This window comes from Cucurbita pepo, chromosome 3 (assembly GCF_057944985.1).
Source record: "Cucurbita pepo subsp. pepo isolate OVF chromosome 3, ASM5794498v1, whole genome shotgun sequence".
Lineage (NCBI taxonomy): Eukaryota > Viridiplantae > Streptophyta > Magnoliopsida > Cucurbitales > Cucurbitaceae > Cucurbita > Cucurbita pepo.
Genome location: NC_141800.1, coordinates 6,241,895 through 6,259,639, shown reverse-complemented (window position 1 = coordinate 6,259,639; position 17,745 = coordinate 6,241,895). Strand labels below are relative to the sequence as shown.

General features: G+C 34.6%; 2 pseudogenes; both read left to right on the top strand.

Annotated features, from left to right (window-relative positions):
* Window positions 1-4,152: 4,152 nt before the first annotated feature.
* On the top strand, window positions 4,153-4,578 carry LOC147793105 (14 kDa proline-rich protein DC2.15 pseudogene; annotated as a pseudogene).
* Window positions 4,579-9,521: 4,943 nt separating this feature from the next.
* Window positions 9,522-9,869, top strand: LOC147793104 (14 kDa proline-rich protein DC2.15 pseudogene; annotated as a pseudogene).
* The last annotated feature ends 7,876 nt before the right edge of the window (window positions 9,870-17,745 follow it).

Genomic DNA, 17,745 nt, shown 5'->3' with positions numbered 1-17,745 from the left:
TTTTCAGACACCGCTCATGTAATAGCCCAACAATAAAGAAAGAAAGAAACAAATAAAATAATTATAAAAAAATAGTTAAAATAATAATAATAATAATAAATAAATAAATAAACAAAAAAAAAAAAAAAAAAAACCTTTCCCCCACTTCTCTCCACTAACCTTTCATCCCTCCCCACAATTATCTCTCCTCAACCCATCCTTCTGCCACAAAGCAACAGTTCCTTGCAAAAAAAAGAAACAGAAAAACAACGTCAGTTTTACTTGAGAAAAAAAAAATGAGAATGGTCTTTTTACTCAGCTGTGATTCATGTGAGATTTATGTGAAGATAGATCCGATCAATAAGGTATATATTAAATCTTCATTTTCTTTTATCCTATTGATTTTTAGAAATGACAACCAATTATAGTTAGATCTTCATTGAATTATTACAATGGTTTAGCTTTGAGTTAGAAACTAAATGCCCATCATTCATATGAATTCTAGCAAATCATTAGTAATATTAGATTAAATTTATATCAGTAGCCAAATGAATAGATTAAAAATAGAATGACCAAGAAAATCTGTGAACAGTAAACATTGAGGTAAGGAAAAATTTGGAAACAGAGATCCACTGTAAATTTAGAATACATGAGAACAAAATGAAAAGGGCACACGCAACAAAAAAAATTAGGGAATTAAAAACCACAAACTAAATATAGAGGGAAAGGTAAATGCAGATGGTAAATACAGAGAGTAGTAAAGGCCAGAATAACTTAAATAGTTGTATATACTTCTCTTTCTACACAGTAACCATGAAAAATAAGATTTTTAATAAAAATATAATTATTGATTATATTTCAAGACTTTTAACAATGGACCCATGTAAATGAGAGAAATAATTTTGTAGATTTCAAACTTGAAACTGATGTCATGGGCTCACATAGGTTGACTCGGATTTCAAAGGACGGAATCGAACATTCATTAAAGATATATTCATGGCAACGATTTAAGCTAGCCAAGTAAGTGAACTTACTATCGGCATGGTTATATTTGCTGTTGACACGTGCCCCGTGATTCTGCACGTGTCATATATATTGATATGTGTGAATTGTCTGTGGATCGATATGCTTCTTATTTGTTATGTATATGTTATAATATGTGAATTGTTTAATAATAATTACGGTACGATGTGTTCAATGATATGTTTGAGATAGGATACGAGAAGGATGCACAAAACGAAATGTAACGATAGGAGTAAAATACGTTCATGAAACGTTAAGGTTAGGTTACATACTGGAGTGATATGGATAAGAGAGATTGATGGAAGAATACAGTTAGGCTACGGGTAGAAAGGGATAGGTTTGTGATAGATTGATAGAACGATAGCGTTAGGTTAAGTTCTTGTGATGAGATGACTAAGGTACGTTAACGTAATGCTATGTCTGTGATAAGTAAAGAACGTTAAGGCTCTGATAAGTTAGAGAACGATATGACTATGAAGTGTTTATGTTATGACTCATTTATGATATGAGACATTGTGATGCAATATGTTATGGTATGATGTGTATATGATGAAATGTTATGTTAAAAGCATAGAACGTTATGTTAGGTCTCCTAAATTGTGTGTATACAGCACGATATGAATGACATGAAATTACGATAAATGACATGAAGTATAACCCCGTTAGAATTATGTATGATTTGAGAATTGAAGGATGAGAAACGATATGACATGAATGATGAACGATATTTGAAACGATATGAAAAATGATATGATACGTACATAATGCTAGCGGGGTTGTATTAAAGGATAATGAAAATGGAAAAGTTTTGGGACCTCATGCATTATGTGTGCTCATGCATTTGGGACGGATACCCCTATCCCATCACGAGGGTACGGACGCGTACATCCAATGGCAGGACAACGATCGTTATGTCTGCATAGCGCTGCCGTGACGGTTACTAGTTCTAGCGAGTGTCTGGCCTAAGGGGCTCCCAGAGTATGCCCACCGGGTAAGAAAGGTGGCCCAGCAGTGTGCGACTTAGCTGGTGAGCCCATACTCGCACGTATGGGCTGTGTGTAGAGTATATGGTACACGTCCAAAATTATCCGTTACGACAGCATCGTAGGGAAAACGAAACGAAAGATAGGTCTCATCATTTCATTGCATGTGATTGTTGCATTTAACCCCAATAGTGGGGTCACTTGCTGAGTATTTCTTTAAATACTCAAGCCATATGCTACTACATTTTTCAGGTTAAGGCAAGGCATTCCGGTACGGTTGACGACGACATCGCAACTCGAGACCAAGGCACATGCAGAGGGTAGTGGTATTTATTTTCTTAGACTTGGGCTAGAATAGGATGTTTTTAACTTAAACTCTTATTCATTTTATTTAAGTCTTTTGTTGTGTCGTTTTAAAGATGTTTTCAAAACACGTAAGTCCATGACTTTGTTTTAAAATAAAGGTCATGTTTTATGGAATTCAAATAAAGTCTTCCGCATTCAATGTTTATGGTACGTATACAGTAGCGACCTTAAATTAAGCAGAAAATTTTGGGTCGTTACAGCGCACATGCGCACATGGACCGTTAAGGATGGACTCATCTACATACCCCTAAGGCTTGACTCATTGGGTTAAATGTGCTGACGCGCCGAACACCACAGAGGGAAAGACCCACATGATATCATGACGAACATAAATATCAAAAGTACACATATGTACTAACATAACGGAGATGTATCATGATGCACAACATACATAAATGCGTAAGGTCCCAATGGCTTAAAATCAGTAAGAATCATTTCATTTATCCTTTTATTCATGTCATAGGACACATACGAGACATGTATGCATAGTATTCATCATGGCTTTCATCATGCATCATCATTAGTATAATATAATCTATAATATGCCTTTACTTTACATGACATGACATGACATAACATTAGGTATATAACATGTTTTAGTTCCTGCTTGGTACAAAATTTAATTCTAAAACTAAAACGTGATCCCCTAGTTCAAATTTGAACTATTGCTACAAAATTAACACAATGAACAAAAAGAGGGTTCAAGAATAGAATTTACTCACATACCTCCTTAAACGGCGATTCTTCCTTCAAAAAATTGATGTTGATATCCAAAGCAAATTAGGTCATTGATCCAATAACTCACTTCTATTTATGGTATATTTTTTTTCAAAACTTTGTTTTACTCCTTTAATTACATTCTACCCCTTAAGTAACATTAATCCTCTAATTAAGACCTTGTTTATGATTGTATCTACTAATCCTAGAACTAAGATTATTTACTAAATATTTTTGATAATCAATATTTTCTATTTTTAAGGTAAAGGCAAAGAAATCTTAAGCAATCAAGTTAGGAGAGACTTTCGATAGTGTTTTGTTTATATTTCAATTTTTCATTCTTTTAATATCTTATTCAAACATGTTTTTATTTGAAACAAGGATGGGTTTCATGCTATCGAAGTTTAACCGTCCAATATATGTAATAACAATCTTAGTCTTGTCATGTTTTAGAAGTTGTACTGTTATGTCATGCTAACATCAATATATATCAAAACACATTGTTAACATATATTTATCCGCTTTGACTCATCATATATCGCCGCCAATTTTACAATTTACTAGGGAGAGGTTTCCACACCCTTATAAAAAAAAAAAAAAATGTTTCGTTACTCCTTCAAAATGACGTGGAATCTCATAGTTATATTTAAAAAGAAACCATATTATATTTGTAAAAATTATTTGTGCTAAAAATAATCTCTAGATTATCATCTATTACCCACTTGTCTGGAAGGGTTCTATCAAATATTATTTTCCAACCATACAAACCACAATAATTTATTTTAAAAAGTATTTGGTATCTTATTATCGAACATCACTATGTCTAGTTTGTAGGCCATTTGACATTTTTATAATACTTTAAAAAAAGACAAACTAATTAAAAACCCATCTCTCAAATCAATTCCTCAAAACTTAATAAAATAACTCAAAGAGTTAGGTGTTTCATATGGAGCAATTTATAAGGATTTTTTTTTTTTTAAAATACAACAAATTCCCAAACCCCATTTATAAAAACCCTAACCCTTCTCATAATTCTTCACAAGCCATGGCACAAACCTACAAACCCTTCAATATCTCTCCACCAATGGCTTCCAAGCTCTCTTCGCCCATTGCCCTCCTCCTCCTCCTTAACCTCCTCTTCTTCACTATGGTCAGCTCCACCTATGTCCCTTGTCCACCGCCGCCACCCAAGCCCCACAAGCCCACCCCGTCAAGGCAGCAACCATCACTCCCCAAGTGCCCCAGAGACACCCTCAAGCTGGGTGTCTGCGCCGACTTGCTGGACGATCTAGTGCACTTAGTGATCGGCTCACCACCAAAATCCCCATGCTGCACCCTAATCCAAGGCCTTGTTGACCTGGAAGCTGCTGTGTGCCTTTGCACTGCGGTGAAGGCCAGAGCCTTGGGTCTCAAGATTGACCTCTCAGTTTCCCTCAGCTTGCTTTTGAACTACTGTGGAAAGAAGGTTCCGTCCGGCTTCCAATGCCCTGCTTGAAACCAAATCCTTTCATTTCCGTTTCTGGTTTCTTCTTCAATTTTCCATTTCAACGTCATGTTTAAATAATCAGTTTGGTCGTACATCATGTTATGATGGGTTTGGAAATCTTCTCAGAATTCCACCATCTTTTTATAGTTTCATTACAATGCAATGTAACATAATGGTACGTAGTTTTTTTTTTCAAATGAACAACGTTGTTCGTCTATTCTTGTGTCTTATTACAAATTTGACGATGCATATGTTTGAAACCTCAAATCTTGTTTCACCTGTGTCACTTGAATGAAATCATAATAAACCCTTAACTTCAAAAATTTCATGACGAAAAATTAAAGAGAGTAATATTAACACTCAAGTTTTAAATGACAATGTTGATGAAAAATGTAGAGACCTCAATTTAATGAAAATATGGATGTCAGTGTAACAGCCCAAGTACGCCGCTAGTAGATATTATCCGTTTGGAATCGTTATGTATCGCCGTCAGCCTTACGTTTTTAAAATCTGTTTGTTAGGGAGAGGTTTTCACATTCCTATAAAGAACGCTTCGTTCTTCTCTCCAACTGACGTGGGATCTCACAATCCACCCCCTTGGGGGCCAGCGTCTTTGTTGGCACACCGCTCGGTGTCTAGCTCTGATGCCATTTGTAATAGCCTAAGCTCACCGTAGCAGAGATTATCTACTTTGGCCCGTTACGTATCGCCGTTAGTCTCACGGTTTTAAAATGGGTCTGTGAGAGATGTTTCCACATTATTTTAAGAAATGTTTCGTTCTCTTTTCCAACCGACGTGAGATCTCATAGTCCATGGGAACTTTTGAAAAATTTATGAGAATATTTAAACCGTCGTATAAGAATTTACTATTGTAAACGAGGAAGAGGGTTATTATTAATATTATGTGTTGATATTTTTATCAAATATAAGGTCAATTTTATACAATATGATTAAAAAGTGGATTTGGTGGAAAATATTAGATATCGACATATTAATGAAAAAAGAATACAATGGTCCGTGTCAATACTATCGGTCACGGTCAATGAAAAGCAAATTGTAGAGATAATTGCTACATTTTTCTTTTTCTTTTCTTTATTCATTTATTTAATTATTTATAGAAACAACTTTAATTTTAATTTTGAAAAAGATGATGAATAATTCGTGGTTCACTGGGCAATTAATTTTTTTTTTAATAATTATTTATTACAACCTTTTTCATAATTTTTGAATTGTTATCCATTATAATTCATATTAATTACATCATCGTATGCCTCTTTTATCTCGAGTCAATGATAAGTATTTTAAAATATTTAAAATTGTAAAAGGTTTTTTTTTTTATTTTATTAATTTAATTTATTAGTATTTTTGTTGTATATATTTTTTTTTTTCAAAATTATCTATTGATATTGACTTTTCCATAAAATCGAGACTTCCACATTTTAAACATTAATGTTAAGTAACTAATTTTGATATCTAACCCAAGGGCTATAACTTGAATAGAAAATGCAACTCTTATACCTTCATTCTCATAGCCTATACAGTGACCCTACATGGTTCTCTTGCCTTCATCTAAAAAAAACAGCACTTGGTTTGATAAATTTAAAAAAATACTCAGTAAATAATCACACTGTTGCGGTCAGAAAATGCAAATACATGCAACGATCTCTACTTTTCAGTCTGGATAGAGTTGAATGTGTAATATTTCTTTACACATGCACACATAGATCCACCTAGCAGACTCGTATACGTATCCTCTAAGTCTACTTGTTGGGCTAGCTTAAACTCACGTTGGCAGAAGCTATGGAGGGAAAGGAGCGTGCATAATACCACGACGTACATGATATCGTAGTTTATATAGTGTAATATATGGAGGTTCATGCATCATACAACATTAATATCACAACATAGTACCATAACATAACATAATCATATTATAGTACATCTTGTATCATTGCATAAACATAACATAACACAAAACGCATCAAACAATCATGAAAAATTCGTCATTCGTACATCATACAAGACATTCAACCAAGCAAACATTAAAGCCATTTCGTAGGCGAAGTTATTAATGTATGGAAAATTAGAGTATCTTTGTTTAAGACCTACCTTGATCGGCACAAATGTGAGGATTGTTAAGCTATTCTTAGATATATTTATATTTTAAGTCTCTCCTTTCTAGGGTAGAGTTGAAGCCTCAAGAAAAAACCCCAATAAATAGTTCATACTCGCAATTGTGCTCCATACATTAAACCTATGATAATTACCCATACTATCAAGTTTGAATAGTTCATGACACTATGGGGTTCCGATAACTTCCAGACGTCGTTACATATTAGCTTGATTAGAGGGTCCAGGCAAGCGCCCGGAGGATTCACGCTCGCCCGTGTGGGTCATGTGTAAAGAAGTACTACACATCCAATTTGTTCGAGATTGGAGGCCACTCCTAGATGAGTTAGAGCTCGATCCCAATGGCATGTTGCATGTGTTTGCATCAGCATGACCCCAACAGTGGGCCACTTACTGAGTATTCTTCGAAATACTCAAGCCGTGTGCCAAATATCATTTTTCAGGTAAAGAGAAGACGCCCATGTACGGACGACGACGACATCGGAAATAGATACTGTGGCACGTGCATAAGGTAGTTGCATGTTTAAATTCTTAGTCATAGGAGTATAGGACGCTTTTATTTCATTATTTAGATTATTCCATTTGTAATTGTTTTGTTTTAATTTTAAATTCCAACGTTATATTTTGAAACACGTAAGACCGACAATGTGGTCTAGTAGTTTGAAGTGTTCTGAATGTGTTTTAAATTTTCCGTTATTTATGATGAGTATCTAAGAGTTATATTCTGCATTTAAGAGATAAGCATGAGACTTGGTAGCGACTCTGAGTATGTAAAAATTTAGGATTGTTACATAAAACATTAACTTGAGACTAAAGGAGAAGCTAAACCTTAATGGGAATGAGTGAATAAAAACGCCAAACCGAATCAAATAAGTTAACAAATCAAAATTTGTTACTCATGCAGTATTAGAAAGCCATGACAAAGGGATGATCTTAGAGTCAAGGTCGAGGCCTAAGCCATCGAGGCTAGAAATAAGTCACTTAGGTTGAGGCCACCTTGGTCGAGTTGAGAAAATCTTAATGAATAGCTTTACTGAGTAAGCCTAGGTCGAGGCAAATACCTTCATCCAAGTCTACGATGAATCTCTCTGCCTTCTTTCTCTTAATGTAGACCAATTTCGAGGCTAGGCTAAGCTCATTCGCCTCATGAATTCTTGGTGAATTCCTATTGTTTTATACATGTGGCCATGCTCAAGTAATACTTTTCTCATAATGTCGTGTGATTACACCACCATTAGGACTGAGAAACACATTTGTGCATCATCCTAGAACATGAACGATGCATAACATACTTTATGGTCATCTAAACTCTTCAATAGATGAAATATCATCTCCATTATGAATCTATTCCTCTTTTCACTGACGTCATTCTGTTGAGGAGTGTATAGTGCTGTCAATTGATGTTCAATTCCAGCCTCTTCACAAAACCTGTTAAAAGTTTCTGAAGTGTACTCCTTGCCATTATCTGATCTTATAGTCTAAATCAAGCATGCACTTTCATTCTTAACTCTGGCTTTGAATTTCAAAATACGCCCGCTACTTCTGGCTTTTGCTTCAGCAAGAAGATCCAACACATTCTCGTTAGTTCATAAATAAAAACAATGTAATAAAGATTACCATTTAATGATGTTGTTCGTTGACGACCACAAAGATCAGTATGAACCAGCTGCAGTTTTTTCGAGGCTCTCCATGAACGTTTAGGAAAGGGTTGCCTATGTTGCTCCCCAAAATTACAAGCACGGCAAAGAGGAATGTAATCATTAATGTCAGCGAGTCTTTTTACCAACTTCTTTGACTCCATCTAAAGCAAACCTCAATGATGAAAGTGCCCAAGTCTTTTGTGCCAAATCTCAGTGGCACTAGCTCTTGATATAAAGGTCATCTGCTCTCTCTCCATCGGATTTAGAGCAAAGCTTTTCCTTTCATTTTGACATTGAACAAGTCTTTGCCACTACATCTCTAATCAATCACTACTTATTCGCAAACAACACTTTATAACCTATATCGAAGTTTAACGGTCCAATTTATGTTTTAAAATTCACTTTTGGGATCCTAAATAATTTTTTTTTTTTTTTTTTTTTAGAGACCTTTTATCTTATAACCATTTTCGTCTTAAGTAAACTTTAAAAGATTTTCAAAGCATGCATGTAATAACAATCTTAGTCTTGTCATGTTTTAGAAGTTGTACTGTTATGTCATACTAACATCAATATATATCAAAACTCATTGTTAACATATATTTATCTGCTTTGACTCATTATATATCGCCGCCAATTTTACAATTTACTAGGGAGAGGTTTCCACACCCTTATAAAAAAAAATGTTTCGTTACTCCTTCAAAATCACGTGGAATCTCATAGTATATTTAAAAAAAAATATATATATATATATATATTATATTTGTAAAAATTATTTGTGCTAAAAATAATCTCTAGATTATCATCTATTACCCACTTGTCTGGAAGGGTTCTATCAAATATTATTTTCCAACCAAACAAACCACAATAATTCATTTTAAAAAGTATTTGATATCTTATTATGGAACATCACTTCGTCTAGTTTGTAGGCCATTTGACATTTTTATAATAATTTAAAAAAAGACAAACTAATTAAAAACCCATCTCTCAAATCAATTCCTCAAAACTTAATAAACTAACTCAAAGAGTTAGGTGTTTCATATCCAGCAATTTATAAGGAATTTTTGTTTTAAAATACAACAAATTCCCAAACCCCATTTATAAAAACCCTAACTCTTCTCATAATTCTTCACAAGCCATCCCACAAACCTACAAACCCTTCAATATCTCTCCACCAATGGCTTCCAAGCGCTCTTCACTATGGTCAGCTCCACCTATGTCCCTTGCCCACCGCCGCCACCCAAGCCCCACAAGCCCACCCCGTCAAGGCAGCAACCATCACTCCCCAAGTGCCCTAGGGACACCCTCAAGCTCGACGTCTGCGCCGACTTGCTGGACGATCTAGTGCACTTAGTGATCAGCTCACCACCAAAATCCCCATGCTGCACCCTAATCCAAGGCCTTGTTGACCTGGAAGCTGCTGTGTGCCTTTGCACTGCGGTGAAGGCCAGAGGCTTGGGTCTCAAGATTGACCTCTCAGTTTCCCTCAGCTTGCTTTTGAACTACTGTGGAAAGAACGTTCCGTCCGGCTTCCAATGCACTGCTTGAAACCAAATCCTTTCATTTCCGTTTCTTGTTTCTTCTTCAATTTTCCATTTCAATGTCATGTTTAAATAATTAGTTTGGTCGTACATCGTGTTATGATGGGTTTGGAAATCTTCTCAGAATTCCACCATCTTTTTATAGTTTCATTACAATGCAATGTAACATAATGGTACGTAGTTTTTTTTTTCAAATGAACAATGTTGTTCGTCTATTCTTGTGTCTTATTACAAATTTGACGATGCATATGTTTGAAACCTCAAATCTTGTTTCACCTTGTTACTTGCATGAAATCATAATAAACCCTTAACTTCAAAATTTTCATGACGAAAAATTAAAGAGAGTAATATTAACACTCAAGTTTTAAATGACAATGTTGATGATGTTGGGTTTTATGTCTTAAAACTAATAGTTTGTAAACAAAAACATATTCTATTTTCAATAAAGTTATTATTGTTGTTTATTCAGTAGATTGTTATTGAATAAAGTGAACTTTACGATCATCAATCTAAATCCAATAAACTAAGAACACTCTGGCTATAGTATGATTACTTGAACTATATGTAGAGACATAAGAGTGGATCAAGTTCAAGTATATATAGTCAAAATGATCTATAGTATAAGGATAAGGCTGTGATCTCTAAATTGTACATGTGTCGACATTGGAGTGGGGGCGTCCTATGCAATGAGTATTGCATAAGATCGGACCATGAAGAAAACCACTCTCACTTTATAATGTCGTTTACTGTTGAGACTGATTTTCTTTTCATTCGATAACCTAGGTAACTCGGTTTTAATCCTGAGCTAACCATGAACTCCTGTTTATTCGGAATTATCCTTAGATTTGCATGGGTGAGAGTGGCTCTAGTTCGCCGACTCAATAGGCCTCCCATTTCAGGGGTAAGACTGGGTGAATGGCTGGAGACGTGGGGTGCAAGATGGAATTCACTCCTACCCACTTTTAGGGATAGAAGAGGGGTAGTTCCCTTAAGCACTGACTCCAGGTCTTGAACAAGGGGCCCCACCCTCTCATTAGCATGAGAGGGATTCAGTTTACTGGTTGTACCACAAACCAATTGTTCATTAGAGGATCAGTGAGACATAAGGAACAAGAAGTAACTTTAGGGGTAAAACGGTAAATTGACCCAGCTCTAGTTACGAACAACCTGTGAAGGATCGACTTACTAATCATGGTTATACCAAATGGACAGAAATATATCTACAGTGAGGGGAGTGCAACTACTAGGCTATAGTGGAGTGTCCTAGTAGTTAACGAATGTTGGTTAACAAGGTTAATGAGTTTAACCGGTTAATCTTGGATCGTTGGAGCCCGTGATCTATAGGTCCATTAGGTCCCTCTGCTAGCTCATATCGGACTAAACCATAGAATAGTGTGACGAGTGAGTTCGAAATGTTCGAATTCAAATTAGGGAATATGGGCTACATATATACGATATATTTAACCGCATTTTTGTTTTATTTACGAATTAAACAAAAAGAGAGAATCTGAGATATTTAAATAAGATTTAAATATCTTAATCAATTATGTGTCGGAATTGATTGAGATTGACATTTGGATTAATATTAAACATTAATTAAATAGTTTAATTAATCATTTAATGTTACTTTAATTTGAAATTCATTATTCAAATTAATTGTTGAATTAAAATGAAGAAAGTCAAGATGTTGACTCCATTTAATGAAAAATTCTGGAATTTTGAGGTGTCAAAGTTTGGTTTAACCAAACTTGCATGCTTGCCAAATAAACCCCACAAGTTTGAGTGGAATTTTGAGTGTCAAAATTTGGTTAACTCAAACATGCATGCTTGCCACATACTCCCAAACATTTGAGTGGAATTTTAAGTGTCAAAATTTGGTGATCTCAAATTTGCATGAACATGCAAACATGACTCTTTAAATAGAGTGATCATGGTGCATGGAAGATCTTCTTCTTGGTGAAAAACATTGAGAAAAACCTCTCAAAAACACTCTCTTCACATATACAAAATCCCTCCCAAGTTTAGTCACTCACCGGATTCTACAATCTCGTTCCAAAGCCGGAGGATAGTGGAGAAGACACTAGTGGTGGTTCGAAGCCGGTTCGTGAGGAAAAAGGAGTTTGAACTACAAAAGGTAAGTATCTAAACTCATTAAGTTTTAATACTTATGAACATGCTAGTTATTTACTATAATTGATGTTCTAAAAGTGCCAAGATTCAAATTGCTTCCGCAGGTGCTATATTAACACCATCAGATGAAAAATGTAGAGGCCTCAATTTAATGAAAATATGGATGTCAGTGTAACAGTCCAAGTACGCCGCTAGTAGATATATCCATTTTGAATCGTTATGTATCGTCGTCAGCCTTTTAAAACATGTTTGTTAGGGAGAGGTTTTCACATTCCTATAAAGAATGCTTCGTTCTCCTCTCCAACTGACGTGGGATCTCATAATCCACCCCCTTGGGGGCCAGCGTCTTTGTTGGCACACCGCTCGGTGTCTGGCTCTGATGCCATTTGTAATAGCCTAAGCTCACCGTTAGCAGGGATTATCTACTTTGGCCCGTGACGTAACGCCGTTAGTCTCACGGTTTTAAAATGTGTCTGTGAGAGATGTTTCCACATTATTTTAAGAATTGTTTCGTTCTCTTTTTCAACTTACGTGAGATCTCATAGTCCATGGGAACTTTTGAAAAATTTATGAAAATATTTAAACCGTCGCATAAGAATTTACTATTTTAAACGAGGAATAGGGTTATTATTAATATTATGTGTTGATATTTTTATAAAATATAAGGTCAATTTTAACGATATGATTAAAAAGTGGATTTGGTTGACAATATTAGATATCGACATACTAATGAAAAAAAAAATACAATGGTCCGTGTCAATACTCTCGGTCAATGAAAAGCAAATTGTAGAGATAATTGCTACATTTTTTGTTTTCTTTTCTTTATTTATTTATTTAATTATTTATAGATCCAACTTTAATTTTAATTTTGAAAAAGATGATGAATAATGAGTGGTTCACTCATCTGGGCAATTAATTTTTTTTTCCCAATAATTATTTATAACAACCTTTTCATAATTTTTGAATTGTTAACCATTAAAATTCATATTAATTACATCATCATATGCCTCTTTTATCTGAGTCAATAACAAGTATTTTAATATATTTAAAATTGTAAAATAGGTTTTTTTTTTATTAATTTAATTTATTAGTATTTTTGTTTTTTATATATATTTTTTTAAAAAAATTATATATTGATATTAACATTTCCATAAAGTCGAGACTTCGATATTTTTTTGTCAACATTAACATTTGAAACATTAATGTTAAGTAACTAATTTTGATATCTAACCTAAGGGCTATAACTTGAATAGAAAATGCAACTATCATACTTTCATTCTCATAGCCTATATAGTGACCCTACATAGTTGTCTTGCCTTCATCTAAAAAAAATAGCACTTGGTTTGATAATTTAAAAAAATACTCAGTAAATAATCACACTGTTGCGGTCGGAAAATGCAAATACATGCAACGATCTTTACTTTTCAGTCTGGATAGAGCTGAATGTGTCATATTTCTCTACACATGCACACAAAAGATTTTCAAAGCATGCATGTAATAACAATCTTAGTCTTGTCATGTTTTAGAAGTTGTACTGTTATGTCATACTGACATCAATATATATCAAAACTCATTGTTAACATATATTTATCCGCTTTGACTCATTATATATCGCTGCCAATTTTACAATTTACTAGGGAGAGGTTTCCACACCGTTATAAAAAAAATATTTCGTTACTCCTTCAAACAGACGTGGAATCTCATAGTTATATTTAAAAAAAAAACCATATTATATTTCTAAAAATTATTTGTGCTAAAAATAATCTCTAGATTATCATTTATTACCCACTTCGTAAAAATTATTAGGTATGATGATTTAGAACAGAATGTTTCAGAAACTTAGTGTATAAAGCAATAAAAAAGTTCTTTAAATCGAAACCCTAATTCGGAAACCCCAAACCGGGACGTTTGATACATGTGCTAAAAAAATCGAATAACTATTCATGTTTTTTGAAACTTTTGTTGGGAATGATTAGAAATGATGATTTAGAATAGAATGTCGAAGAAGCGAAGTGTTTAAAGCAGTAAAAAAAGTGCTTAAAATCAAAACCCTAATTCGGAAACCCCAAACCGAGACGTTTGAAGCACGTGCTACAAAAATTGGGGAACTATCCATGTTTTTCGGATCTTTTGTGGGGAATGATTAGGCATGCTGATTTAGAATAGAATGTTGAAAAAACGGAGTGTATAAAAAAGTAAAAAAGTGCTTAAAATCGAAACCCTAATTCGGAAACCAAAAACCGGGACGTTTGAAATACGTGCTAAAGAAACCAAGTAACTTTCTATCTTTTTCAAATTTTTTGTGGGGAATGATTAGACATGATGATTTAGAATAGAATGTCGAAGAAGCGGAGTGTATAAAGCTGTAAAAAAGTGCTTAAAATCGAATCCCTAATTTGCAAACCCCAAACCGGGACGTTTGAAACACGTGTAAAAAAAAACTGGGTAACTGTCCATGTTTTTCAAAATTTTGTGGGAAATGAATAGGTATGATGATTTAGAATAGAATGTCGAAGAAACGGAGTGTATAAAGCAGTAAATAAGTGCTTAAAATTGATACCCTATTTCGAAAACCCAAAATCGGGACGTTTGAAACACGTGCTAAAAAAATCGAGTAACTGTCCACGTTTTAAGAAACTTTTGTGAGGAATGATTAGGCATGATGATTTAGAACAGAATGTCGATAAACAGAGTGTATAAAGCAGTAAAAAAGTGCTTAAAATCGAAACCCTAATTTGGAAACCCCAAACCGAGACGTTTGGAACACGAGCTAAAAAAACCGAGTAACAGTACATGTTTATAAATTTTTTTGTGGGAAATGATTAGGCATGATGATTTAGAATAGACTGTCGAAGAAACGGAGTGTATAAAGCAGTAAAAAGTGCTTAAAATTGAACCCTAATTCGGAAACCCCAAACCGGGACGTTTGAAACACGTGCTAAAATAACCCAGTAACTGTCCATGTTTTTCGAAACTTTTATGGGGAATATTTAGGCTTGATGATTTAGAATAGAATGTCGAAGAAACGGAGTGTATAAAGCAGTGAAAAAGTGCTTCAAATCGAAAACCTAATTCGGAAACCCCAAACCGGGACGTTTGAAACACGTGCTAAACAAACCAAGTAACTTTCCATCTTTTAATAACCCTATTTGGGAATGATTAGGCATGATTATTAAGAATAAAATGTCGAAGAAGTGAAGTGTATAAAGTAGTACAAAAGTGCTTGAAATCGTAACCCAAATTCGAAAACCCCAAACCGGGACGTTTGAAACACGTGCTAAAAAACCGAGTAACTGTCCATGGTTTTCAAAAATTTAAAGGGGAATAATTAGGCATGATGATTTAGAATAGAATGTCGAAGAAATGGAGTGTATAAAGCAGTAAAAAAGTCCTTGAAATCGTAACCCTAATTCGGAAACCCCAAATAGGGACGTTTGAAACAAGTGCTACAAAAACCGAGTAACTGTCCATGTTTTAAAAACCTTTTTATGGGGAATGATTAGGTATGATGATTTAGAAGAGAATGTCAAAGAAACAGAGTGTATAAAGCAGTAAAATTTGCTTAAAATCGAAATACTAATTCGGAAACCCCAAACCGGGACGTTTGAAACACGTGCTAAAAAAACCGAGTAACTGTCCATGTTTTAAAAACCTTTTGTGGGAATGATTAGGCATTTTGATTTCGAATAGAATGTTGAAGAAACGGAGTGTATAAAGCAGTGAAAAAGAGCTTCAAGTCGAAAACCTAATTCGGAAACCCCAAACCGGGACGTTTGAAACACGTGCTAAAAACACCTAGTAACTGTCCATGTTTTTTGAAACTTTTGTGGGGAATGATCAGGCATGATGATTTAGAATAGAATGTTGAAGAAACGGAGTGTATACAGCAGTAAAAAAGTGCTTAAAGTCAAAACACTAATTCGAAAACCCCAAACCGGGACGTTTGAAACACGTGCTAAAAAAACCAAGTAACTGTTCATGTTTATCGAAACTTTTGTAGGGAATGATGAGACATGATGATTTAGAATAGAATGTCGAAGAAACGGATTGTATAAAGCAGTAAAAAGGTGCTTAAAATTGAAACTCTAATTCAGAAACCCCAAACTGGGACATTTGAAACACGTGCTACAAAAATCGGGGAACTATCCATGTTTTTCGAAACTTTTATGGAGAATTATTAGGTATACTAATTAGAATAGAATGTTAAAGAAACGGAGTGTATAAAGCAGTAAAAAAATGCTTCAAATCAAAACCCTAATTCGAAAACCCCAAACCGGGACGTTTGAAACAGGTGCTAAAAAAATCGAGTAACTGTCCATGTTTTAAGAATCTTTTGTGGGGAATGATTAGGAATGATGATTTAGAACAGAATGTCGAAGAAACGGAGAGAATAAAGGAGTAAAAAAGTGCTTAAAATCGAAACCCTAATTCGGAAACCCGAAACTGGGACGTTTGAAACACGTGCTAAAATAATCCAGTAACTGTCCATGTTTTTCAAAACTTTCGTGGGGAATGATTAGGCATGATGATTTAGAATAGAATGTCGAAGAAACAGAGGGTATAAAGGAGTAAAAAAATGCTTGAAATCGTAACCCTAACTCGGAAACCCCAAACCGGTACGTTTGAAATAATTACTACAAAAACCGCGTAACTGTCCATGTTTTTCGACACTTTTATGGGGAATGATTAGGCATGATGATTTAGAAGAGAATGTCGAAGAAACCGAGTGTATAAAGCAGTAAAAAGTGCTTAAAATCGAAATTCTAATTCGGAAATCCCAAACCGGAACGTTTGAAACACGTGCTAAAAAAACCGAGTAACTGTCCATGTTTTAAGAACCTTTTATGGGGAATGATTAGGCATGATAATTTAGAATAGAATGTCGAAGAACCGGACTGTATAACGTTATAAAAAAGTGCTTAAAATCGAAACGCTAATTCAGAAACGCCAAACCAGGACGTTTGAAACTCGTGCTAAAAAACCGAGTAACTGTCCATGTTTTACGAAAATTTTGTAGGGAATGATTAGGCATGATGATTTATAAGAGAATTTCGAAGAAACGGAGTGTATAAAGCAGTAATAAAAGTGCTTAAAATCAAACCCTAATTCGGAAACCCCAAATCGGGACGTTTGCAACAAGTGCTAAAAAAAACAAGTAACTGTCCATATTTTTCGAAAATTTTCTGGGGAATGAATAGAAATGATGATTTAGAATAGAATGTCCAAGAAGCGGTGTGTATAAAGCAGTAAAAAAGTGCTTGAAATCGTAACCCTAATTCAGAAACTCCAAACCGGGACGTTTAAAACTCGTGCTAAAAAACCAAGTAACTGTCCATGTTTTAAGAAACTTTAGGGGGGAATGATTGGGCATGATGATTTAGAATAGAATTTCGAATAAACGGAGTGTATAACGCTGTAAAAAAGTGCTTAAAATCGAAACCCTAATTCGGAAACCCCAAACTGGGACGTTTGAAACACGTGCTATAAAAACTGAGTAACTGTCCATGTTTTAAGAACCTTTTGTGGGGAATGATTAGGCATGATGATTTAGAACAGAATTTCGAAGAAACTGAGTGTATAAAGAAGTAAAAAAGTGCTTAAAATCGAAACCCTGATTCGGAAACCCCAAACCGGGACGTTTGAAACACGTGCTAAAAAAACCTAGTAACTGTCCATGTTTTCGGAAACTTTTGTGAGGAATGATCAGGCATGATGATTTAGAATAGAATTTTGAAAAACGGAGTGTATAAAGC